This window comes from Protopterus annectens, chromosome 1.part2 (assembly GCF_019279795.1).
Source record: "Protopterus annectens isolate FY-2018-M chromosome 1.part2, PAN1.0, whole genome shotgun sequence".
NCBI classification, from domain to species: Eukaryota; Metazoa; Chordata; order Ceratodontiformes; family Protopteridae; genus Protopterus; species Protopterus annectens.
The window spans coordinates 313,205,772-313,232,985 of record NC_056727.1 but is presented as its reverse complement, the minus strand read 5'-3'; positions in this window follow the sequence as shown (position 1 = coordinate 313,232,985).

The following is a 27,214-nucleotide window of genomic DNA, read 5'->3' as shown; positions in this document are numbered from 1 at the left end:
CATGGATACCATCTCAGTCCTAACAAGTGAAAATCTGTCTATTCACATATATTTCAAAGTAGTCTACTGTGCTGGTGGTGGTGGTGGGATATGTATATCCAGGCCAATTAGTTGTCCAGATCACACTAGTGGATGACGTTCCACATACAGTACCTTGTTATGAACCCCCAGAGTGAGGTGGTGCATTGGACCTGTCTCAGTGTGCTGACTGATGGGGCTTGGTACTATGTTGTATGAAATGTGGCAGGTATTGTTGCACAGGTGTCGGCTGAGCACTGATATCTGGCCATGTACATGTGTATCCACCAAGAGACACACACGTGCTACATATGGGAGTAGTAGTATATCACTACAGTTGAGTATCATGTATAGTATGTGTGCCATATTTTGCTGTCATAGTTTGCTGATATCCTTTTTGTGTTCTCTTTCAGGGACATGGCGCATCAGCAAAATCCTGCCTACTCTGCTGCAGAAGATGAAGAGATACACCAGAGCCTGGTGTGGGATTATGACATACTGTTTTCCCGCACCAGCCAGAATCAGCAGGAGAGGGCTGCACTGTGGCAAGACCTTGTCCGTAGGGTAAATGACATTGGCACGCATAATAGGACATATGAGCAGGTACGACATCACTGCAGTGATTTAATCAGAAATGTCCATCAGCGTGCGTCAGATATCCACAGGCAACAGGTCGCCACAGGAGGTGGAGTGGCCACACATCCCCCCCTCACCAGACTGGAGGGGCTACTCCTAAGTGTTGTGGCTCCAGCCCAGGAACATCAACAGCAACACACCTGCATTATGATGGAGGCTGGAGCCACACAGCAACATGACATGGAGCGTGCAGGTAATATGCCATATGTACACTTGACTGTTCTGTACACTGTTAGTTTATGCATGTGTAAGGTGTGTCCTTGGTATGTAGCTGTCAACATAGTATGCAATTGTGCAGGTGTGATATTGCCAATATCAGCAGCTGACATGTGAAAGGCAACTGTTGTACTACTGACTGTATCATACGCAGTATCAATGGCACAGTTGTGCCCACTGACATTAATCCCCTCATTTCTGCAGGTCCCTCCAGTGTTACAGCAAGGCAGCCCATCCATGCTGGTGAGTGTGTATTAACAATACCTATAATAGTCTTGATAGTGCTAGTAATAATAGTGTAACTCAGTAGTGCTCTGTGTGTATACTGCGGGGTGTGCATGTGTGCATGTGTGTGTGTGTCCACATGCGCATGTGTGCATGTGTGCACGTGTGCACGTGTGCACGTGTGCACGTGTGCATGTGTGCATGTGTGCATGTGTCCACGTGTGCATGTGTGCATCACTGGTAACATTGTGTAGACATTGTAAACTGTGTTTCCTGTCTTCCTCCCACAGGTTCTGGTGCTGCTCTGGTGTCCTGCAGCAGGGAACCTGAATCTGGTGCCACAGGTACTGATAATGATGATATCTGTGTAATGGCACAAGAAGGTGTGTCAGGGTCCGTTATTGGTCAGCCAATTGACAGTACACAGCTGTCAACCCCATCATTGCACACAGTCATCCTGCCAGTACATCCTATGTCACCAATGTCCCTAGGTGATGGACAGGATACAGTGGGCATTGACCAGGGTAATGTGGTATCTGTGGCACATTCTTACCCACACAGCAGCCATGGGCAGGGTCCTGAGATGATACCACACATACAGTTGCCCATAGGTTCTCGTGGGAGCATCCGTGGGTGTACTGCCTTTGGCAGACGTGCCCAAAGAGGTCTGTCAACCTCAGCTATGTTTCAGGCTGTCATGCAGGCACAGTCACGTATGGAAAGGTACACCAGACAGGGTCTGAGGGAGCTGAGAGCATGTCGCACATCCATGATTTACAGTATGCGTGACATTGCGGGTGCTATCCGTAATTTCACTGATGTCATAGACAGACGTTGTGGGTACATATTACAGCAGTTCCACAACTACATGTCCATGAGCCAGGGCAATGGTGGACGGTTGCAGCGTCGACGTGGCCGTATGCCAGCAACAGCAGCAGCTGGCAGTCGGCGCAGATGACAACAGGCCTGTGGATGCCCCCATAGTGCCAGCAGCAGCCCCAGCAATGCTGGGTCTGTGCTGTCATCAGACCTCCCCAGGAGACCATGTGCACGTGGCTCTGGACAGTCCCAACAGGGACCTGTGTCCAGTCAATGAACACCCGCTTCTGATGACAGTACCCAGTCTGGCTTAGTACCGGATACAGTCCGTAGCACCCCTGCCAGGCACAGGTACCATGTCCGTGGCCACAGACACTGATCTGTATGACCTGGCAGGTGCAGTCTGTGGCTGTCCACAAACTCCAGTATATGGCAGCCATGAGGTGGAACTGTGTGCATGCATACACACATGCGAAATGTTAACACCTAGGGCTACCACATACATGCACACACTGCATCAACAGTGCCCCACCCTTTACTGCTGTCCCTCACCAACACACATACACATACATGTCAATTGGTGGCATCAGTGGCAGACTCAGGCATACCTAGTTCACACCCTGTGCATATGATGAAACTGTGCCACCTCCTGCAATCTCTAACATCAGTGCAGGAACAGGTTAACATGTTGCTGATGCACAGGGTGACTACATAGAAGTGTATTAATAGTATCATGTTGGTAACAGTACAGTGTGCTGATATGATTGTGTGTATATCCCGGCATGCCTGATGCAGTAACTGTATGACTGTCCTGAATTGTTATCTACACCCATAGTAAGTACCATAGTGTAACAGCTGCACAATTTTGCATACTGGTGGTAAGGATGTCAACAGATAGCCACATACATAGGTAGCACAGGGGAGAAGGTAATGCAAGTAGTGATACGCAATGATGGACATGTACACTAATGGTGGCATGTTGCCCACAACGACTATGCAATGTGGATGTTTGCGCATGTTGATATGTGTGCAGTACCAATTTAATTTAAATTAAACTAAATTTTAAATAATTTCAGTTTTACCATGGACATCTGAGCTGTGCATTCCTGGGTACATGTTTATAGTGCCTACATATATGCACTGTTACCTACTGGAAGTGGTACCCCTTCTTTGTTGTACAATGGACTACTTCCAGCCCTGCTTACTGTAGCTTTGTTTGCATGCATGTTTGCTTGAGGTTCCCTGGAACACTGATTCCACCTGCAATGCAGATTTACAGAGCTTCTGTGGATTCCTAGTGACATCTGCATAGCTTACTATACGTATGTAAATGTCTCACTTGACAGAACATCACTGTCTGTCCTGTTCGCATGTACGTTGCCTGTGACACATTGCATATGACTTACCTGGCATTTGCCCACGTGTGCAGTCATTAATGCCAGCGCTATGAAATCAGAGGCAGTACACCCACACATACTCACCTTCAGTATGTTGTTCCCCATTGGCTCTATGTGTTGGTAATCACCATGGCAATCACACTACTATGGTAGCATGTGCAAAGGTAACTTGTGAATCACCTCTATGGTTCAGTTGTGGAATATGTGAGTCATGTGGCAATGTCACAGCTGCCACATGTATGCAGTCAACCCTCTCCCCCGGCCAGGAATGTACAACACATGTGTGAGATGCAACCAAATAGCCAATCTGGGGACTGAGCACTCTGAACCCAGTACTGGCATACCCTGTCAGGTGGCATGACATACTACAGTGACTACAATACCAGTCTGACATAGACCTGAACTGACAGCAATCCAAACACATGAACACACTGGGGCATACTTGGAGCCTCAGAATAGCATCCTGCCTGAGCATCACACACCTCTGCAGCTGGCACACAGGCATACGTTAAGTCAGAACAGAGCACATGCCACACATGGCACACACATCCTGTGTGCCAAACACTCACAGCCTGTAGGGCTACACAACACACCTGCTACAGATGTGTCAGGTACCTCTCTTGGCTGGTGCAGTGGGGTCCCCTCAACAGGCTGTACATGGTGAAGGTCACAGTGATATGCCCGTGGGGCACTATGGTCCACCTCATAACACATGCATACAGGTCAGTCAGAGTCATGGACACATATGACTCAGTCATTGTCCATGCCACTATGGATGACCTGAGATGAACCTCCCTGGACTACATGATAGGGAACATAGAAGGGCTCTCTCAGCATGTGGCATGGGCTGGTATGAGCCTGACCTTGGTTACCATCATACCCTCACCAGGTATGCTACCACAATATGTAGGAAGGGTGTTCTATGTCTACATTTTGCTCAATCTCCAATGTCATTCATAGGGTATCCAATGGCTGTCAGCATGTGCTTACATGCTAGGGAAGCCACAATGATTTGTGAGGGGCAGCTTGCACGTGTCACCCATGGGCCATTGTATATTGGCGAAGCCTCTTGATACACACATAGTGCATTTTGATGCAGGGCTCAGATTACATAGCCACCTCCGCGGGTATCACACGGGATAGGACACTAACAGTAACGCTACACAACACCAGCAGTGTACACCACAAGATGCATGCACTGGACACTGTCCTCAGCACGGTAAACTGCAATATCTGTGCAGTAACAGATTCCTGATTCACGGCTCACAGGTGCAACCCATCACTGCCAGGTTATACCTCATACCATGGCTGTCGTCCCCTACACATGTACCACACATGAACAGGGGGGAGGTATCTCAAGGCACCACAGATACACACACCTCCAGGTTGTTGGCACAGCACAAAGCATCAGGGCCTATCCATGTGCAGCTAACAGTGTGTTGGTCTGCCTTCTGGTTCATAGCCTGGCACACACAACCCTCCCATACACAGGAAACTCACCTGTCCTCCCTAACAACACTGGGAATATGACAGTCTCTACATATGTCTTTATATGGCTGGACTGCATCCAGCCGAACATTGTGTGTGAGCATTACTGTAGCTACAACACACTAGCTGAAAGGTTCCTAGCATGTAGTCACTGAATTGCAGTGGAACAACATGTTACCACTCCCACAACAGGTGGGAACATGCAGCACCTGTTCATCGACTACATGTAGACTAAATGGCCCAGACCAGATGTGTATCCCCCACTGTTAGGATGATACCATATACAACTTACACTGTATATACACATACCGCATGCAGTCATAATATTATGGAGTGCAAATACCATTTATTCACTTGAGGCACGTGTCAGACATGGGAACTATTGAAGGTCACAGGTATATATGTGTATGTAGCACACACATACATCATGTGTGCATTGCCATTGCTGGTTTAAGCAATGTCATGCATTGTTATGAACAACAACCCACACATGGGCATTTTGTGTGACACAAACATACGTGGCAGTTGTGGGCTTCCAAAACATACCTAACTGTGCTCTGACAGTAGTAAGAGACCCAGTAGCGGAGTGCACTATTTGCATTACTGGGCAATTTGCCCTGTTTGGCTGTACTTATAGTGTGGTGACATCACCTGTGTTTACTGGGGGAATATGCAGCATCTGGTGTATTGTAGTAGTTGCCAAAAGGAACTGTTCTCTCACACTTGCAATTACACACACACTTGGCATTTGCAGGATTTATACCCCTACCTAACTATGTTATGACACTTGAGAGAGATGCATTAGCGGAGCGCACTATTTGAATTACTGGGAGGTTCCTCTTCTCCGGCTGTACTTATAGGGTGCTGACATCATCAGTGTTTGGAAAGGGTAATGTGCATCATGTAGTGTGTTCTCCTAATTGCCAAAAAACACATATCTTTCATACAGAATTGCACACACACAAACTACACTCATCCAAACACACACACTTGCCATTTGCAGGATTCAAACCCCTCCCTAACTATGTTATGACACTTGAGAGAGACGCATTAGCAGAGCACGCTATTTGAATTACTGGGAGGGTTTCCTTCTCCAGCTGTACTTATAGGGTGCTGACATCATCAGTGTTTGGAAAGGGTAATGTGCATCATGTAGTGTGTTCTCCTAATTGCCAAAAAGCACATATCTTTCATATAGAATTGCACAGACACAAACTCCCCTCATCCAAACACACACACTGGGCATTTGCAGGATTCAAACCCCTACCTAACTATGTTATGACACTCAAGATGGATGCATTAGCAGAGCACACTATTCAAATTACTGGGAGGTTTTTCTTCTCCGGCTGTACTTATAGGGTGCTGACATCATCAGTGTTTGAAAAGTGTAATATGCATCCTGTAGTGTGTTCTCCTAGTTGCCAAAAGGGACATTTCTTTCATACAGAATTGTACACACACTAACCCCCCTCCACACACACTGAGCATTTGCAAGATTCAAACCCCCTACCGAAGTATGTTATGACACTCAAGACAGACGCATTAGCAGAGCATGCTATTCGCATTACTGGGAAGTTTCCCTTCTCCTGCTGTACTTATAGGGTGCTGACATCATCAGTGTTTAGAAAGGGGAATGTGCATCCTGTAGTGTGTTTTCCCAGTTGCCAAAAGGGACATTTCCCTCACACAGATTTGCACACACAACATCCCGCTCACCCACATACACTGAGCATTTGCAGGATTCAAACCCCTACCTAACTATATTATGACTCTTGAGGTAGATGCATTAGCAGAGCGCACTATCCGAAATACTGGGCATCTGTTCTGCACCTGCAGTATTTATAGGGTGCTGACATCATTATTTCTACAGAGGTATGTACATCTAGTACTACCTGTCAGGTGGGGGATAGCATATATATGCATTTGCAGCCACCTACTTCAGGGTCAGATATGGACATCGCACTGGCAGGTTATGTTCTATACCATGCTTCGTGACCACAGGACCTGTAACACACGACACAACCAGTCCAGACCACCCCTCCCACATCCAGGGCACACACTTTGCTTCCCTGGGAACAGTGCCAGGATATGCAGGTGTTCACATACACCATTCCAGTTGTTAACGTCAGGTACAGGCATATTGTGTGTGGGAACTACTCAGGCCTCTACAACATTACCCTACAGCCACTACAATTTGTGAGTCCATGTGCTACGGCAGAACCACTCACCACAGCCACAAGGGGGAATACATATTGCACCTGACCATCTGCAACATGGGTACTCACTGTTCCACACCAGAGGTAGACCACCATTGTTGATATCTTACCATACCCACCTTTCCCTGGACATCCATATCCCATCCCCACCCCCAGGCAAGGTTGTCACTGCAAACAAACTGTATTTATCAAAAGCAGACTTTGCACTTGTGAAGACTGGGGTGGAAGACTTCAAAGGACCCATGCTGGGGGAGTATACAGGCCACTCTGCATAATCCTTGACAATTGCATTCTATGAGCATGTGTAAGGTTTGCATTGATCATGCTATCCCAAATATACCCATGACTGCTCCACAACAGGACACCTGTCAGGTGTACACCAGCCATATATGAGCTGTCCAACAGACAGAGTGAGCTAATACATTGCAGAGCAGTAGCCCACAGAGGGAGGACATCTCTGAACAGTACCGGCACGACACTTCAATCCCTCATAATCATCACGACACAGTGTTGACAGTGAAATTGTCCAGACAATGCAGATAAGGCTCCTCTCAGTCTGTTATTGATGCCCACTTACTGTTAGAGGTCCTCAGCAACCCTCTTCCAGCACACACCAACAACATGGATGTGGCTTAGCAAATTCAAACCCTGGGATCTCCACTGTGTCCCTGCTTGACAGAGGCACAGCACATTAGCTTCACACAGTGCCTTATGTGACCTACTTTACAGTGGCACAGTAGCCTACTGTACTGGGGAGGCAGACGCCAAGCACACTCTGGCTAAGCTGTCATTCCCTAGGGCAAACAACCTAGTGTTGACCTCTACACCCATATGTTTAATTGTCAGATGCACATTATTTGTTGCTGATAGACTGTTTGCAGGTCTTTATTGCCATAGCATTCCCTGTTTGCATGAACAACTTGTGTATCTGTGGAAGATGTTTGCATATGGGAGGGATCCACTATATCACGTATGTCTCTGTAGTCATTTAACTGTGTGCACTGGGCAGATTTCTGTAATGTGGTTGGTTCCTGGAATAACACGTACAAATACCAGATATGTGTGGCCAACTACTAAACTGAGATTTGGCCTAAGTGTGTGAGCATGCCCAGTTCAGCCTTCCCATGGCATGTTGTCTGACGGGTCTACCTGACAACGTCGACAGATTAGAACGTCGACACTGAGAACACCAACGCCAGAAGATCGACAACTGAGAAGACCGATGGATGAAAACACTGACACTGAGAACACCGACATGGGAAAAGGCTGTGTAAGTATGCAGTAGTGACGGATGTTAGGGTGCGAGTAAGGTAAGTGTGTGATATTGATGGTCTGTAGGGATAGGGGTGGGTTAAGTGAGTTAGGGTTAGGGCGCGGGTTAGGTAAGTGTGCGGTAGTGATAGTGTTTGGGTTAGGGGCGGGATAAGTGAGTTAGGGTTAGGGCGCGGGTTAGGTAAGTGTGCGGTAGTGATAGTCTTTGGGTTAGGGGCGGGTTAAGTGAGTTAGGGTTAGGGGCGGGTTAGGTGAGTGTGCGATAGTGACGGACCTTAGGGTTAGGGTTTGGGTTAAGGTTGTAGATAGTTGTGTATGTGAGGTTTAGTGTGGGTTTGTAAGGATTTTGGTGTGCTTGTGTTGTGTGTGTGCTTTTTGGACAGGGGATTTGTTTTGTTTGTTGATTGTCGTTATTATGCTGTGTCGGGCATGTGAGGTTTCGTGTTTGTGAACTGTCGGTTATGTGGTGTCTGTGATTTCGTTGTCCGTGTTGTGATGTGTCGGTGTTGTCAGGTAGACCCTGTCTGACATATGACTCATTTATCAAAGTGTGCGAGCATGCCCAGTGTGAGCTTTCCATATGTTGAACTCTGCAGCCCACCACATTTGTGGATGAGTGTGAACTTCAACAATATCTCCCGTTTATGGTTGTGTGTTGTGTGTCATGTTGTGTAGTTACTGTCCAACTGCTTTGTGTATGAACACAACAGGGATTATACTGTGCCTGCAGGGTTTGCATGGGATACTTTGCATACAGTTGTCAACATCCTTTCATACTGACCTAACACTGTAGTACCGTATAGTGTACTGGTTCAGTACTTTCACTGTGGTGGACAGTATCCTGGGCTTTAGTCCTATCACTGCTTTACATTTCCATATTGAGCACAACAGCCTGGTTAGGGGCCAGTTGTGCACATCTGACCATGTTGCATTATGTTCAGATATGAACTACTTATACCAGGCTTGTCCAACATTGGTAGTGTATTCCACAACGTAGGTGTACATTGGCAAACAGTAGCGATGTGCCCTAGGCCATTTCTAATGCTAGTCGGAGAGTGTGTTTGTCCTTCGACACACATTGTAAGTGGAGTTTGCCATGACATATGTCATGGTTAGTATACTGTGCCTCCATCTACCTGTGACATAACAGTGATACCCAGGGTAAACCTACCATCTCCCATCCACTCATCATGATTCCTCTTGAGGAGAATCAATGAGTGACTCTATGGATAACCTGTACTGGGAGTTTACTCAAGAGTGTGGGTAGCTTCTGTGTTATGGATCATGCAGTACAGCTTGTCCTATGTATGTCAGTGCTGGGGTTCAGGTCTCTCATGTGCATAGCTCACTGCCATTCAGATTGTACAAGGTGCAGCATGTTTATTGATACCAGCTTGGACATGGCTTTATACATCAGGCACAGTTTGCCTCTGGGTGGGCAGTATGGCAGTGTGTGGAGCTGCTGTTTGTTTAATCAGGCAACACATGGCATCTGTTCAAGCTCTTTGATACTCCTGGTGAGGTACTGTTGGGGACTTTACAGTTGATGGAGGTGTCTGCTGAGGTACATCCCACAGGGGCTATTGTAGTCAGTTGTAACGCTGATGAAGGATGACTGCAGAGCCACAATGACCTCCCCTTATCTAGATCTGACAACCTTCATGATTAGGTGGGTATATGGTATGTTTCTGTAAACACTGCAGCCACATGTTTGTCCAATGCAGGATATTTATCACCTTGTGTCCCCAGGTCTCTCATTACATGTTAAGTACATAATGGGTTAACACCTATGTGGTAATTGGTGGGCACTTACTGTATATCCACAGGGGTTGACTATACACTTTTCTGCAATTAGCTTGCTGACATGGCTATGGCACCAGTTGTATGGTTCTATGTGGCCCTTTTGTGGGATGCTTGTGTCAGCTGGAGGGTCAGATATGGTGGGCAGTTTGTAGTCCTCTGCATACATGTTCAGACACAGTCCTTCCATGTTGGCCTGTACCTATGGGACATATATACCAAACGAGGGAGGTCCCAGGACCAAGCCTTGTGGGATGCCAGTTATATCTGGTTTGTAGTCTGACATGGCTGCAGCATGTCTGACCATGTCAGTTCTGTCCTTGGTCTGGTTTGCAACCCTCTACTGACATAGGGGTTTATATTTAAGCTGGTGAGCATATCTATAATGAACACATAGGGTATTGTATGGAAGCCTTTGCAAGGTCCAGCTATGCTGTGTGGACCACATTGCCCTCATCAATGACCTTAATGACTGTTTCAAATGAGTCAAACATGTTTAGGGGCAGGATCTGCACTTAAGAAAGCCACACTGGGTAGGGTCCAGTGTCAGTAGGTCCTCAATATCTTTATGTCTGCGGTACATGCTGATCCTTTCCATAGCTGTGCAGACCAAGCTTCTCAGGATTCTGGGGTGGTAGTTTGCAGTATCCATTCAGGCAACACCTTTGTTGAGAAGGACCACTGTTGTTGTACACTGCTCTTTGGGTACATATCCTGTGGTAAGGCTGACATTGAGCAGTAGTGTGATTTGGCATTCCATTCTTCTTGGAGTCCATGTTGGACTCAGCCCAGGACACCATCTCATACCATTGCTGCTGTGTGTTTTGCTTTGTAGATGCTGGCTCTTACCTCAGCATCTGCAATGTCAGGGGGCCAGCAGTCTGCTTGGATAGATATCTTGCAGTCTGGGGGTTGCACTGCACCTGTCAGGTTGTATGTTGGCAATATGTGTGTGTATTTGGTATGTTGTTTGTAATATTTGTGTGATTCAGAGCATATCTGTGAATTCCCAACACAGCTCCTACCATCAGTTGAGTAAGCCTTGGGATTATCCTTAGTGTCCTGTACAATTTGTATCTTCATAGGTTCATAGGTTCATACTAGGCTATCCACCCTAGGGCATTTGTAAGCCTAGCCAGAGTGTGTGTGTCTTTCGCCGCCCCTTGCTATGTGAATATTATGGCCATTTATGATTTACTTTACTGTGCCTCTGTCTGGACATGACACAGTGAAGACTGCCAGTGTACATCTACGATCATCCATCCACTTGGCAAGATTCCTGTTGAAGAGTGTCAGTGAGGGGCTCTGCCTAACATGGAGTGGGATTCTGTTCCAGGGTGTGGGGAGCCTCTGGGTTATGTGTCTGTCCCTCCAGCACATCCTATTTCATTATGTGTTGAGGTTGACATCTCTCACTCTCACAGCTCCGATGGCTTTGAGTTTTCTGGGGTGGAGCATATCCATTACTCCTGTGTTGGACATGGCCTTGTACAACAGGCATACAATGCCTTTGTGTAGGCAGTATGTGACTGCATTCAGCTGGGGTGTCTACAGCCAGGCAGCATATGACATATATTTGAGACCCTTTATCCTCTTGGTGAGGTACCTTTAAGGTCTTTCTAACTGCTGCAGGTGTCAGGTAAGGTACATCCCAAATGAGGCATTGTACTAGATTATTGGTCTGATAAGAGAACAGTACAGGGGCACAATGACCTCTGTTGACGTAGATGTGAATCCTTTCATGATACGGTGTCCAATATAGACAGTCTTCCTAGCCACATTGGCAATGTGAGTGTCACATAACAGGTTACTGTCCACTTGTGTCCCTAGGTCCCTGATTACTCCTTCCATACATAATGGTTTACCACCTATGGGGTAATTTGTGAGTACCTTGTTTGGTATCTGGTGGGACATTCATACTGTCCAGTGTCTTCAGGATGGCTGGGTGGGGTTCCTGTGTGTGAGAGTGTGGTCTGTAGCATGCTACAGACTGTACAGCAGTTTTGCCTATGGTTAGGTGCACATGGGTGGTCTCCGATGCTTCATGCATTTTCAGTTACCTGGACGTATGGGTGTCTGTGCTGAATATGGATACTCCCCCTCCTTTTATGTTTTGGTCCAGGTTTTGGGGCCATAACGCATGATATGAGGTATAACCTGGTAGTGCTGGTGTGCTGTCAGGAGGCTTGCAGCAGGTTTCTGTCACTGCACAGACATCGATGTTCTCCATACTGGGGAGGGCCTCAGGAGCATGCATATTGCAGTTTACATGTCTGGCATTGGTCAGCATTACCCTTATGTTTTTTTACCACTTATGTTTTCTAGGGTGGTGGGTTAGTCTTTTCAGCCTTGCCTATGTAAGGCTCTATGGAGGTGGCAAAAGCCTTATCCAATATCCAGACGCCCAGGGGTAACAGGTGCAAGCCATCCCTGGAACAGCAGCATGGCTTGTCAAGCATGACATCCCAAGCAGACAGACATTAGATCCTCTTGGAATGACAGCAGTAATTGTGCCACTTGTTAAAGCTGATCATTCTGTGTTTGTACTGTGGCATCATTCTTGGTGAGGGTAGGATGCTGCAAATGGTCAGTGTCTTACCGGCCTGGAGTACATACTCAGAGAGCTAATCTATGTCTCTTTTCATGTAGTCCAGGGAGGTACATCTCAGGTCATTCATGCCAGCATGGACAATGACTGCATCATATTTCTACTTGCTTTGGGGTGACCTGCGTACTTGTGTTATGTGGCGTATTGTAGCAGCCTACAGGCAGCTTACTGTACCCTTTCCCTTGTTCAGTCTGGTGAGCAGGACAGCAGTGTGTCTGACTATGGAGTCACCTATTACAACTGTATCAGGCATGTTGTTTCTCCTTCTGGCCTGTGACTGTTTGGCACACCAGCTTTGTGTACTATGTGTTGCATGTGTTATGTTTGGAGGTTGTGGTTGCTTGGGGGTCTGCTTTGGAGGCCTGTGTTGGTGTGGTGTGTTTGTAATTAGGGCCTCCGGGAATGTTTTACTGTGTTTATGTCTTTGGTTTGCAGTTGTGATAAGTCTATGTGGGACTGGGTTTGTGGTGTGTGTGGTTACCTTCTCCTCCTGACTAGTTTTGACAGTACTGAGTTGAGGGAGCTCAGCCTCCGTTTTGGATAAATGGTTGCATCTCTCACATATATTTGTATTTCTTGGGGGGAGTTGAGGGTTGTCTGTATACTTGGGGCAGGTGTAACATTGCCTCAGGAGTCACAGATTCAACTTGTTGTAGCTGGCCTTAGTGGATTGTATGTGTGGACATATTTTATTGCCATAATACTGATCAGTGATTACTTCCCTTTTTATGTTTGCTCTATCATGTAGTAGCTTCCTCATTCTCTTGCATGGTTTGGTAATGGCTGGAGTCCAGCATGCCAGATGCCTGCGTGTATGGCATTGTGTTTTGTTGTTATTTGTGATTGCATAATCCAAGCATTCCTGGCTGTGTTCATGGAATGCCTGTATAACAGGTTCTGAGGTGTGGCCCATATTTTGCACCTGCACAGGGCCTTTAATGGATTCCACATCAGTTTGGAGGAGTGCAACTTATGCTTTACACATGTTTTTCACTGTGGTTTTCTGGCCAGGGACTGTGGTCAGGATGTGTATATCCAGTGTGACTACTCTATGGTCTGGTCTTACCAGTGAGGGATACACTTCTCATCTTGCCATCCAGTACCCATGTTGCTGATTATCACATCCAGTATGCTTACCCCTCTTGTGGGAGTGGTATGTTGTTACTGGGCATTTTGGTTTATGGAATCTAGGAACTTTTCTCCTACAGTGTTGGAGCTAGTATAATGCTCCCAGTCTATGTCTGGGTATTTTCAGTCAACCAATATAATGTGGTTTGGGGGGCTTGATATATTCATGTATTCCAACATAGGCCAGGTGCAGTTCCTGGTGTTAGGACAGTAGTCTGTAGCAGGCTATAAACTGGGAAGCAGTTTTAGCCACTGTTACTTGACCATGGCTAGTCCATGCTGCTTCTTGTTGTGGTACCAACATGGGGGTGTGGTTATCCTTGACAATTACTGCTAGTCACCCTCCTTTTGTAGCTTGTTCCATGTTTTGAGGCTGTACAGCACAGTATGAGGTGTAACCTGGTAGTGTTAGGGTGCTGTTGTGAGCCTTGACCCAGTTTTCTGTTACAGGACAGATATCAACATTCTCCATACTGGGTGAGTTTACACTGCACGCATCTTGCTGTTTAGACTTCTGGCATTGGGTAGCATTACATATAGGTTCTTATCCCTTGTGGTACCTATGGAGGTGGGTTTGTGTTTTGAGCCTTACCTATTCAGGGCACGCTGTGGGTAACGACAGCCTTTGCCAGTATCCATGAGGCCTGGACTGATAGGTGCATGTCACCCCTAGCAGGTGGAGCATCATGTCATGCTCAGCATGTCATCCCAGGCTGGCACACATTGGATCCCCTTTGACTAACTGCAATACTTCAGCCAATTATTGCAATTGATCATCCCATTGTCATATTGTGGCATCATGCTTGGTGAGGGTAGGATGTTGGTCAGGGTCCTCAAGTGTGTATATACTACATGGTGTTACATTACTTAACACATGGCATTCATGCCTCAGGTGGTGCTGCAGGGCTGCCTCTGTCGGATGCACATATTACACTCCCTGTACATATTTGAGAGCAGGTTATGTCATTTTAGGCATCCATGTTATTATATGAGTGAGTCAGAGAGGGGTATCATTCCCAGGGTTCCTACTGAGCCAGTGTATGTGCTATGCATTGCCTCTTTGCCAAGGCCAGGGCATACTGGGCACGCCTCCTTCTGCCTACTGGGGCAGGCTCAGGTTGTTCCTCCTCCGAGTCACGCTCTGCCTGTGATGGCCTTGGCAATGTGGGGGGCTGTTTGGCCCGGCCCTATGCTGGTCCTGCTGCAGCTGTTTTCGCAAGATCATATTATGTAGCATAGCACATACCATGACAATTTGGGTACATGTAGTTGGTGAGTACTGCAAGGCTCCACCAGATGTGTCCAGACACCGGAACCGTGACTTGAGCAGCCCAAACACACGCTCTATTACATTACGTGTTTGCGCGTGTGCCTCATTATGGCGTTCCTGTTCAGGTGTGTGTGCGTTTCTGATGGGTGTCATCAGCCATGGCTCCAGTGCATAACCTGCATCCCCCACTAGGTGTCTGTGTGGGATGCCCCCATTGGCAAATGTTTGGTACAGCTGCGTCAAATGCCAGATATGGGAATCATGGTAGCTCCCAGGGCAGCCAGCACCACACATTCATTATTATGCCCTGGGCATCACACATGACCTGGCAGTTGATGGAGGGGAAGCCCTTGCGGTTAATGTAGGCCCTACCCCGCTCACCGGCTGGTGCTTTGATGCATATGTGCGTGCAGTTTATTGCACCCACTACCTCAGGGTATTCAGCTATTTGCTGGAAGAAACACATATTGCTGGCCAATACCTCACGGGCATTGGGGAAATATATATGATCACCAACATGTGCTGACATGGCATCCAGGAACTGGTGCAGTACCCTGGAGGCTAATGCCTGTGATATCCCCATCATATCACCAGTTGGTCTCTGAAAGGTACCTGTTGCTAGTATTCTTAGGCCAACACATACCTTGGTTTCCACTGGGATGGGTTCCCCTCTGTTGGTTCTGTGTGTGAGGCGTGGCCTGCACAGCTCGACAATTTTCTGCAGGAGGTCTCTGTCCACTCTATAGCGCTCTACTATCTCCAGCTCATGTAACCCATGGTAGGTGACCCTGGGCCTGTACACTCTTCTCCGTCTCCTCACTGTGGGTAATCTGGCACCATCTGCATTGTCCCCACGCTCAGCAAATTGCCTATGTCTCCTTATGACAGCTATGGCAGCCCCTAGCATTTCTGCTCTGAGTTCAGCTTTTTCAGTTTTCACTTCTAATAGCTTACTCCTGTCTTGCAGTGTCTCTTGAGAGAAACATCTTGAGCTGCTGTTTGCGGAGTTTTAAGTGCTTGGCTGAGCTACTATTCTGCCTGTGTAATTGCCTGATTCTAATTGTTTTCACCTGCTAGCTCCAGCAGTATTCCCTGCTAGCTTCCTACTAATTCTGTTGCTTCCTTTTTCCTTTCTGTTTCCTCAGGGGGGAACAACGCACATACCAGCAGAAACACGCTCACAGTGGCTTACACACGCGCACACATGCTTACACAGTTCGGGATCTGCTTATTCGGGTTAAAACGCACGCACACCAGTGCAAACAGTCTTAGAAGTCTACCAACACGCTCCCATATGCTCAGTCTGCCTTACACGCGCGCACAATGCCCTACCCGCGCCTCATGGCGCGCACACGTGCGCATGCACGCCCAGCAAGAAACTTTGGTGTAAGCAACAGTGTACACCTTCCATTTCTTGACTTTCTCATGCTTATCTTGTGGCACTCCTCTTTCCGTGATATGTGTCTGACATCTGTCATGTAACACTGACCTCCAATGAACTGCATTTCTTTCTACCATTCCCCCCTGTGATGTCACCTATCTCCTACTCTATTCCTCCCCCTTATGTATCTCTTACACTACTCAGAATGTGCTCATTTGCTATGTGACAGTGGAATTCAGTATCCTAACACTCATTTACATCAGACTGCCTACTAATGCTTAGTTACATCTCTTAGACTCAGCTTCCCCCCTTAGCAACCACTAAACGGTGGCCATGTTGTTTTTGGTCTGCTGGTCTCTGTATTGTAAATCCATGTATTGCATAAAACCCACATTTGTGGGTTTATAACCTTCATTTTTATGTTTTATACAGCGCAACCAGTTTGCGCAGGGCTGCGCTGTGTTTAAAAAATAATTATTTTTCATATTTGCATCGGGGTTCCTTGCCAATGGCCACATATTTGGCCATTGGCATGCTGCCTGACACATATGCACCCTTTATTTGGAGCTGACATGGCTCCATTGTGATTTTTGCAGAAACGTACTCTTTTGTCAACTGAGTACATTTCTGCAGCTAAAACGGCTCTTACACAGGCTGCTTTCTGCTTCGTGGATTGCTACTCTACCTTATTTGCATGCCTTTTGGTTGCAAGTGAGGTATTTAGCATATCCACGCCCAGTCCGTGTAAGAGACGTTTTAGCTGGTCTCTTACACGGAGTTTCGGGCTGTTCCTGGATCGCAAGGCTTGCATGGAGTCTTACACGTCTCTTACACTCCGTGCAAGCCTTCGTGAATCCTGCCCACTGCCTCTTGTTTTTTTTTCTGTTTAAGGTTGACATGGTAAGTGGCAGCAAAAGAGAAATAGGTTTGTGCAATATGTGTGTGTGTGTGTGTGGCAATTAAAATATTTGCCAACTGAGTACATTTCTGCAGCTAAAACGGCTCTTACACAGGCTGCTTTCTGCTTCGTGGATTGCTACTCTACCTCATTTGCTTGCCTTTCGGCTGCAAGTGAGGTATTTAGCATATCCACGCCCAGTCCGTGTAAGAGACGTTTTAGCTGGTCTCTTACACGGAGTTTCGGGCTGTTCCTGGATCGCAAGGCTTGCATGGAGTCTTAAACGTCTCTTACACTCCGTGCAAGCCTTCGTGAATCCTGCCCACTGCCTCTTGTTTTTTTTTCTGTTTAAGGTTGACATGGTAAGTGGCAGCAAAAGAGAAATAGGTTTGTGCAATATGTGTGTGTGTGTGTGTGGCAATTAAAATATTTGCCAACTGAGTACATTTCTGCAGCTAAAACGGCTCTTACACAGGCTGCTTTCTGCTTCGTGGATTGCTACTCTACCTCATTTGCATGCCTTTCGGCTGCAAGTGAGCTATTTATATCACGCAGTCCTGTAAGAGGCTTTAGCTGGTCTCTACACGGAGTTTCGGGCTGTTCCTGGATCGCAAGGCTTGCATGGAGTCTTACACGTCTCTTACACTCCGTGCAAGCCTTCGTGAATCCTGCCCACTGCCTCTTGTTTTTCTGTTTAAGGTTGACATGGTAAGTGGCAGCAAAAGAGAAATAGGTTTGTGCAATATATGTGTGTGTGTGTGTGTGTGTGTGTGTGTGTGTGTGTGTGTGTGTGTGTGTGTGTGTGTGTGTGTGTGTGTGTGTGTGTGTGTGCGTGTGTGTGTGTGTGTGTGTGTGTGTGTGTGTGTGTGTGTGTGTGTGTGTGTGTGTGTGTGTGTGTGTGTGTGTGTGTGTGTGTGGGGCAATTAAATATACAGCATGTTTCATCATGCCAATGGGTATTAGGTAGTTATGTGAATTGTATAAAGTGATCTATATTCATTTTAACAAAGAATTAATAGCATCCCCAACACACTCAGACATATGCTTTTATAAGAAACTGCAGCTTGTATAATTACTTTATTGTTGTTTCTTGCATTCGTTACATATGTGAATAAGCATAAACAGGGCAAGTGTTATAAACTAACACAGTTTAGAATTGTTATTCATTGATCTAAATTTGTTAACCAGATAAGTGAATTGTCTAAAGACTATTTCAGCCATGACTCAAACCATGATGAAATAACTTTTTGAAAAGAATATTTAGAAAAAAATTACTTTCAGAGTTTCATTTCAAATCAATATTTGTATTCTGGGTACAGCCTAACTCCTTTATCCATCCTTTACATTAAGGTCATATTCTAATGACATAGCGTATGCTCTGAAAGAAAAATCTAATCACATTTCACAAAGCAAGCCCTAATTCTATATTGTGAACATTAGACAACATATGAGTCTAACAGCACAGTGGCTATATAGCAGTCAATCACACATCCAAAGTTAAAGCTAACTACAAGCAATGTCTGAAAGTTAACATAAATATGATTAAAAACAAATGATTAAACAATGAGAATGAAACAGCTGTGGGTTTGAACAATGGAGTGGGATTAAGGCCAGGATTTGGAAAAAATATTACCAGCAGTGTTATTTGGGCAATTCTGTAGTGTCAATGCCACAATGACAATAATCTGAGTCAGAGACATGATAAAGCCACAATGAGCAACATCTCCCCACACACACACACACACACACACACACACACACACACACACACACACAAAATAAACAACATTTACACACACACACACACACACACACACACACACACACACACACACAAAACTTTACAACACTAACTTGCTGTGTCGGTAACAGGCCTGCTCCTGCCATAGAAGTGAATTGGTATAAGCTGTCAAAAGACAGTGTACACTTTTTGTTTTCACTTCACTGTCCAAATAGGTCAGAAGAATTATTCTTTCAATTACCCTATCATGCTTTTCCATTGCCAGTGAAATGTGTGGGGAAGAGCACATGGCTAATTTGTGTTAGCCTTATATCTGAACTGTCACATTTACATTTGGCTTTCAACAGTGAGACCTTTATAGTGGTACAGGTCGGAGCCTTCATACCACTACTGCTGTACAGCAGTCTCTGACTTACCCAGGTGTAATGCACTAAGTAAACCCATCTATGGCAGTTTAGTGCACTGCAGTATGCCTTTCTGAATCCCAGGATAAGTTTCTACAACCAAGAATTCTGTTGTAACTGGTTGTACTATTTCTTGAGTGCTTACTTAACTATCTGGTATGCTTGCAGGTAACCTCACATCTTATTTTAGAAATATAGAACAAACTAATAAAACAAGATAATATTTTTCTTTTCCTACCTAGTCATGCTTTTAAATGAATGTTATTTATACAGCCCACTGCATTATATACAAGGATACAAGAAGCACTTTTACATACATACTTACACTGGTCGCATAGCTGACATTATCCATCATTATGCTTACACATTTTTGAGTATAGTGTAATTTGTTTAATAGGGTAGCATAGACACCAGTTCCTGAGATCTAACATAGTTCCCTGTTACAAATATACTTACATTTGCTAGAGAAGTGTGCTTTGAGTAACTTTCAAAACAGATGCTGGTATTCATATTCAGTTATGCAAATGCGCTATGGCTTTCCGGCATGAGCATGAATGAGCGCAGCTGAACTGCAATTCATAGAGGCCATTTATGCCAAACGTGATGACCTCAAATGTACTTATGTAAATGTGCAAATAATGAGATGGAAATGAGAAGGGATGTAAATCTTCATATACTAATGAAATATGTTTTACATAATTTGCGATTCATACTTAGTTCTTCCCACTTTTCCGCTCTGGTTGCAGATGCACTACATAAAGAGAAGCATTGCCAAATGTATTAGAGTTGCAGTCAGTGAAAATGCTACTGATTGTGGTGAGATTTTATTGGCTGAGTTGCTTGTCTTGGCCGCGTCAAAACTGCTTGCATCCAGTGGCACCCACCTGCCAAGAAGTGGAAAATACAAATAATTGATTGCTTATTATAACTTTGATAACAGGAAATCCTTAATAGATTCAGAGAGGACATGATATTAAAAGGGTCTTAGTGGGCATGTATGGCCCTCATATGGGAATTGGAGGAATGCGTAGACTTCCAATGCCTGTTGACAGCAAAGTATGTATAGCCCTCACTATACTTGCTACAGGGACCTTCCAGTGACAGACTGGAGACTCGGTAGGGATTTTACAGGCTTCTGCCTCAAAGATACTGCAGCTGTTCCTGAATGTAATCTTGGCACATGTGGATTAGTACATCTATTTCTAAATGTCATCTCAGGAACAAGCCAGGACTATGCATGTCTTTTATGGGGTGGCACATTTCTCTGAGGTACTCAGTGTAATAGATTGCACCCATGTTGCAATTAGGGCCCCTCCTGGTCCAGAAGAGAAGTAGTACCACAATAGGAAGTGCTACCATTTCATCAATTGCCAGGTAGTCTGTTATGCATGGGGTGCATCACCAACCTTCCTGCCCAGCATCCTGGCAGTGTCCCACATCTGACACACTAGATCACTCTACCACCTCTTCCTACAATGTAGGATGCCCAGTTTCATCCTGTTCATAAATGGAAAAATATTTTTATATTGTATTTAAGTAGTTATTCATGTTAAACTGTATTTCTGTATAGCAATGTTTATTTTCCTGTTTTGTCTCTCCCCCCTTTCTCTATCTCTTGCGCTCTCTTTTTTTTTTACGTGATGCAGGATTTCCACTAGAACCATGGCTCATGACTCCAGAGTGAAGTTCTTCTGGAGCTGCACAGGAGAAATACTACATATTACATATCCTTGTCCTAGACCTTTATTGTCATTGAGAGGGTCTTTGGCCTTTTGAAGAGAAATTTCACATACCTAGATGACTCAAGGGGTGCCCTTCATTATGACCCAGCTACTACATGTAGGATGTGTACTACCTGTTGCATTCTGCATAATATGATCATGCACCAGTCTGGTGGTGAAGTAACCCATGCCATCACTGCAGCTCCCAGACCAAGTCCTATAAGTACTGATGACCAGCAAGCAGCAATAGTAACGGACCCCACGCACAGGCTTGTGCATGACATGTGGCTGTGGAAGTAAAGAGGCAGTGTCTAGCCAGAACTATGGAGCATGACATCCAGGTTAGTGTTTTCTTTACTATAAATATCATGTACAGTATAACTGATGCATGCAATGATATCTGTGAGCTATGCTATGTGGTGCATGGTCAGCTGTCACTGTTCATCTGACATTCTCCTTCATCTTTAAATATTTTTTATTATAACTTGTTTGAATAATAATCATGTTGTTGATATGCCTGACCACTCACTGATCCCTATTAAGTGATGCTGAAAGGCATCAAATCAAAAAATAACTCAAAATGTTGTCTGCTGTAATGAATAACTTCTTTAATGATTTGTTAACTATGTAACAGTGCACAATTCTCACAAAAATGAAATATTCAATTATATATGCCATTACTTTTTACTTTATTCAGTTGTACTGCACATCAGATTATTTTTATAGTGTCAAACACAATAAATTCTAACTTTAAAACCTGTCATCATTTGAGCAGTGAGGAGGGTGTAGTGGCAGTTGTGTAAGTTTACATGACAGGGTGCTTATTTTGATGTGTCATTTCCTTATGATATTTGGCTTAGAAAAGGCTCATTTCATCCCAATGTAATTTCATAGAAATGCTAATCAATACCCAAGATTGCATTTAGTGATGATTGCCCATGTCCAGGAGGGTTGTGGGCACTATCCCTGGCAAGAATTTACGGTGCCCCATCCACTCATCCAGGTTCCTCTTGAACCGTGTCATAGAGGTGCTCTATTTCTCATGAACTGGTAGCCTGTTCCAAAGATGTAGCAGTCCCTGGGAGATAAATCTGTCCCTCCAGCATGTCCTATTTATGTCACAGGCCATATTTAGGTCCCTGTAAATGGTATCCCTAGTCCCATTTGATTTACAGATATGTAGCAAGTTCATTAGGTTTGGGTCTTGGATTGTTCTGTAGGCTAGTCATAAGTCTCCCCTAAGAAGTCTATATGATATAGAGTATAGTGACAGGGGTATTTGTCAGTCTGTGTAAGGCACATGCTGGAGCCCCTTGATCTTCTTTGTTAGAAACCTCTGAGGTCTCTCCAATTGCTGCAAGTGTTTTGTACAGTACATGCCAAATAAGGTGTTATACTCAATTATGGGCTGGATAAGTGCCTTGTAAGAAGAGGTTATAACCTCTTTTGTTCTTGAGGTGATGCCTTTACTAATCAGGTGTGTTACATAGAAATCTTTCTTTACTACAGCAGACACATGGTGGTAAAAGTTAAGGTCACGTCAACTTGTGATCCCAGGTCCCTTACCACTTCATGGGTACTTAGGGTATTGTTGCTTTGATAGCATTAAGGGATACTGATTGTGCCAAAGGGAATGATGATGCATTTCTGTATATTCAGTTTGAGACTATGACTAATACACCAGTTTCTGGTCGGTGTGAGACCTCCCTGGAGTATACTGACATCATTTGTGGATTCAGTGTTTGCACCTAGTTTGCAGTCATCTGTAGTCTTGGTCAGCCACAACCACTCAGTTTTGACATGAACTTCTGAGAAATATATAACAAACAGTAGGGAGCCCAGCACTGACCCCTGTGGCACTCCCCTGGTAACAGATATGCTGGTTGATGTGGAGGTCCCCACTTTGATAGTGTGTGTCCAGTTTGCGAGCCAGTTGGCAGCCCATCTTACAATGAAGGGGTTTACATTCAGTTTGCTAAGCTTATCGGTAATGCATGTGGTATTGTGTCAAAAGCCTTTGCCAAGTCAAGGTATGCTGTGTGCACAGATTTGCCCTTGTCAATGTCTCTGGTCACATTTTCAAAGAAATCCACCAGATTTAACAGGCAGGATCTGCCCTTGACAAAGCCGAATTGGGTAGGATCCGGGTTTTGGAGGTCACCTATGTCTTTATTTATGAAGTTCATAATGATACATTCCATGTCCTTACAGATGAGGCTGGTCAGAATCGGTTGGTTGGTTGTCTTTTGGCTTTTCCCGGTTAGGGATCACCACAGTGGAACTCCGGTCCGCTAATGATTGGCAGTAGATTTTAATGACGTCCCACCTTCAACAAAGGCACGCCCATTTAAGCATGTCTTTCGAACGCCCATCCAACCGCGGGGAGAACATGCAGACTCCACACAGAAGGCACTCCCTGCACTCCAGCCAAGAATCGAACAGGAGAACCTCTTGCTGTGAGGCAACAGCGCTAGCGCTGCACCAGAGTTATGGGTCTGTAATTCCCTGAGTCTGTTTCTAGGCTACCATTGTGGAGGGGAATAACCATTGCTGTTCTCCTTTTTGCAGGAACAAAGCTTGGGGTTAGGCTATGATTGAAGAGGGTACTTAGTGGTGATGCTAGTTGATATTTTAGCCAGTTTAGAAGACAGCCTGGAATGTCATCTGGTCAAATAGAGCCTGTGTTTTTTGCTTTGGACACGGCTTTGAGGACCTGCTCTTCAGATATGTAGGGTGGTGGAGAAGTTTGAGGGAAGATTTGTGATGTTAGGAGGAGATAAGGGAGTGAAATCTTTGCCAAACCAACCTGCTAGGAAGATTACTACCTCTGTGTTCAGTGTGTGTGATACCATTGGACACTAATTCTGCACATGCTTCGGTCCTACCTTTTAGGCTATGTATGTAGATGCAAAAGGCATTAAGATTGTCCTTGGCTGTACTTGCTAAGTTTCTCTGAAAGGATCCCTTAGAGGATTTGACAAGTTTTCTTATTTGCCTGTTGAGGTAGAGGAGGGTGCTTTTCCATTGTTTGGGCCTTGCCTTTGTTTTCTTGGACAGCAACGTTTTTGTGTTTATTAATAAATACACAGCAAACAGTCCTGGATAAGGAGCCCTTTCAGAGCAAATCCTATGAAAGTCAAAAACAGAGAGGGCTCACCACGGCCGATGAAAAACTCTTTTATTACTGCAGTACAAGTAAGCGCTTTCGCATTCTCTCAACGCTTCATCAGACTTCAAAACAGTTGCATTCAGAGAACCTTCTCTTTAAATACACTCACCAATAAAAACAACCAATCAACATTGTTACAAAATCATCACATGGTTACATCACTTAAAAAATAAAGATATATATATATATATATATATATATATATATATATATATATATATATATATATATATATATATAAAACATGTATATATTATATAAATTATATAAACACTATTCATTCCATAATAAATATATATAATAAACTTTCCTAAATATGTATAGATAAATATATTAAAACCCCTCAATAAAAACATATATTTAATAATGATGTACAATTTCATAAGATTAGTGCTTATAGGGGCGTGCTGCTAGAAAAGGTTTTAAAGTAACCTTCTCATTAAGTCCTCGTCCCTTGTGTGCCTGTAATCTAATAATCCATCTGTTTTCACATTCTTCTGTCTGATTTTTTTATATTCCCCAATCTATTTGTTCTTTTCACTGACTGCAGTGCACTAAACTTAAAGGATTGTGATGTTCCTACACTTAGTATATGTTTATCTAGAGCATTGTAATCATCCTCCTTGCTGATGGCATATACATGTTCCCTCACGCGTTCCCTGAGACTTCTATTCGTCTTTCCTACATAGAAACAAGAGCATACCTGGCAAACAGCCAGGTATACTAAGTCTCTCGACCTACAATCAGCATAGAAATCAAAGTTGAAAGCCTTTCCTGTGCCTGGATGAGTAAAGACACTATTTCCAGACGTATATGTACATTGATGGCAGCCTCTACAAGGGGGTGTACCCTTCCTATTAGATAAAATAATATTCTTGTCATTGCTCTCATAACAAAGTAACCTTTTCAAAGATTTCATATTCCTATAGGCAAAGCTAGGTTTATTACCCACTATTTCAGAAATGCTGTCATCAGTGGTGAGAATACTCCAGTTCCTATTTATTATGTCCTTGATCTTCATGTTCTTATTAGAGTAAGGGATAGTTATCCTGTTTACACCAGTTTGATGTCCTCTACTGCCCTCAGTAACTTCATAACCTTGGTGTCTGTGTAAATATGGCTTCGCTCTTCTCATTGAATGGCTATTACAATATATATTTTCTACTTCTATCTTACTGTAACCTCTTACTAACAGATTACGAGCTAACATCTCTTGTTTACAGTTGAAAGTCTCATCTTCTGTAGTGAGTTGTGTTTATTGTAAAGTTTGTTGATGCTGGATGTTCACCATGGCAGCTTGTTTTTACTTGTGGCTCTGGCTTTGATTTTTTCTGGTATAGACAAGTTTATACACTTATGCAAGTAATTGTACATGGCTTTAATGTAAGCTTCCGCATAGTTACCACTTACAGCTTGGGGTGGTGCTTGGAATGCATTTATGTCTTCACCTAGGAGGGTATAGTTTGCCTTGGTGAAGTTTTTTAGTCTGATTTCACCCTTTGTGAGTTCTGGTGTTAGTGTCATCTCGAAGGTGATTGATTTTTGGTCCATTTTAACTAATGAGGGTCTGACAGTTGCGGCAGTGCACCTGTTTTACATGTTGGGGAGGACCAGATATAGAATGTTTGTGCCTCTTTTGAGGGTATGGACAATTTGTTTCAGGGCATTTGAATTAACAAAGTCATGGAACGTATGGGCTAGTGAGTTATAGTTAGCGTAGGTTTCCCACCTGATGGTGGGATAATTGAAATCCCCCATAATCAGTGTGTGTTCGATAAAATTTGGCTTGTCTCCAGTTTGGTCAAGTAGCCTTCATGGGTGTTTTACCCTCTGTAACCGAGACTTGGAGTACTTCCATGTAGCTGCCCAGTCTAAATAGACGAGAGGTGAATTTATCTCTCATATAGATTGAAACACCACCTCTTTTGGTTTTCACATTCATTTTGCTGTCTAAAAGGTGTGGAAGGCATTGTAGCCTTGCAAGGATGGTGTACTCTCTGAGGCCTTGAACCAGATTTCTGTAACTGCACAGACATCTACATCTTCTAGTGTTAGAAGTGCTTCCAGGGAGTGCAGTTTTTGGTTTAAGCTCCTAGTATTTAGCAGCATGACCCTTATTTTGTTCTGAATGGTTAATTTCATGTTGGTAATGTTGTTTTCAACACCTTGCCTAAAAAAGGCACTATGGGGGAGGTAAGAGCCTTTGCCGGCAGCCAAAAATCTTAGAGGTGCCAATTGCAAACTGTCTCTGGCAAAGCAGAGAGATTAGTCGACCATTGCTTCCCAGGCTGACAGGAACTGGATCCCCTTTGAATGACACCAAAAACTAAGCCAGTAATTGAAATCAATAATTTTTTGTTTATACTGTGGCATCATTCTAGGTGAGGGTAGTATGCTGCTCCAGGCTAGGAACATGCCTGCCTGGGATACATACTCAGAGAGCTCAACCATGTCTCTCTTCATATTTTCCAGTGAGGTACATCTCAGGTCATTCACACCAACATGAATTATGTCACAGTTATAATGGTACTTGTTGCTGAGAGACATGAATGTATGTGTGATCTGACAAATCCTGGCACCAGACAGGCAGCTGACTGACTTTCTCTTTGTCCAACATGGTGAGTAGAACATCCATGTGTCTCAATATTGAGTTTCCAATGTCAAGAAAAATATTTTTTGATTGTTACACCTTATGGGCTTCTTAGATGAGACACTGGTCTTGCTGTGTCATGGGTGCTGTGGGGATTGTGTTAGTTGTAGCAGTCTTGTGTTATGAAGGTCTCTGGTGTTTTGATAAATTTTTCAAG